At 47.6% G+C, this 1365-nt stretch overlaps 1 pseudogene; it reads right to left on the minus strand.

Annotated features, from left to right (window-relative positions):
• Positions 1–537: 537 nt before the first annotated feature.
• LOC102837458 lies at positions 538–1083 on the minus strand (annotated as a pseudogene).
• Between the last annotated feature and the right edge of the window lie 282 nt (positions 1084–1365).

A 1365-nucleotide genomic window follows, 5' to 3' on the forward strand; every position in this document is an offset into this window, starting at 1 on the left:
GGTTCAGGGTAGAGATCCAAAAATCTGAACCACATAGGTAGGGATATTTAAAATGTTTGAAGGCTTATAGCTAGTGGAACTCATAGCAGAGCTAAGAAATCATGTACTTTTGAATTTGTGGGCTCAGAGGACTGGAGCCGACAACTTGGGAGAGAACAAATGGCAAGATCATGCGGGGGAGCAGACACATTTTTAGGAAAACATGACCTACCTAAACTTTCACAGAGTGAAGTAGAAAGCCTGAACAGACAGACAACAGAAGAAGAAATATATCAGGTCATCCAAAAACTCCCAACCAAAAGAAGTCCTGGCCCAGATGGTTTGTTTGTTTGTTTGTTTATTTATTTATTTATTTATTTATTTTGCTGTAAGAGGAAGCTTTATTGTTTTCATTTGGTCTACCGCTTGGCCGAAGAGGGGCTCCAGGGCATTGACTATACTGCCTCTGTTTGCAGAGGAAGGTTCAGGCAGAAGGTATGTGGGAGAGCAGGGGAATGCTGAAGGCCCTTCACAAGTTGTGGGCTCCATAGGCTCTTCTTAGTTGCGCTTGAGAGTGAGCCTCTCGAAGAGGTATTCACCCAGCCCTGCCTGAGGACCAGCCATCCGACAGAGGTTGGTCAAGTGGTCACCCATCTTCTTGATAATTTTCACCTCCTCGTCGAGGAAATAAGTCTCCAGAAAGTCACAGAGGTGGGGGTCTGTGTGGGTAGCACCCACAGTGTGCAGATCCAGAAGAGACTGGTTCAGGTTCTTCTCCATGGCCAGGGTGGCTTCCATGGCATTCAGGGTTCTTCCCCGCTGATCTTGGGAGGGCTTCTGCACATCCTGGAAGAGTGCGTGACCAACACACTGTTTTTGCAGTTTCAAGAGAAGCTCAGCACCCTCACACTTCTCCTTTGCCAAGTCACGGAAGAAGTGTCCCACAACTTCCAAAGCCACATCATCACGATCGAAATAGAAGCTCAAAAAGAGGTAGGTGTAAGAGGCCTGCAGATGCAGATTAACCAGACGGTTGATGCCGGCCTCCGCTTCAGCAGAATAATTCTGATGAATCTGAGAGCTCATGGTTCGTCGAAGATTTGGAGCTAACACACCCCCCCACACACAAACGGTTTAGCTGGTCCTGGTAACAGGGAATGTTCAAGAAGATGGTCCTGGAGACGAGATTGTGCCCAAAGAAGTTGTTAGAGGTGGTCCGAGGCAGGAGGTGGGAGAGTCCCTGGATCTGTTCCGTCCAAACACTGTTGAAGCAAGACACAGACCCACGGGACTGCAGCTGGAACTCCTAGATGGTTTTACTGGTGAGTTCTACCAAACATTCAGGGAAGAGCTGTCACCAATTCTGCTCAAATTATTCCAGAATAT

The sequence above is a fragment of the Chrysochloris asiatica genome, unplaced genomic scaffold, assembly GCF_000296735.1.
Source record: "Chrysochloris asiatica unplaced genomic scaffold, ChrAsi1.0 scaffold00053, whole genome shotgun sequence".
Classification (NCBI taxonomy): domain Eukaryota; kingdom Metazoa; phylum Chordata; class Mammalia; order Afrosoricida; family Chrysochloridae; genus Chrysochloris; species Chrysochloris asiatica.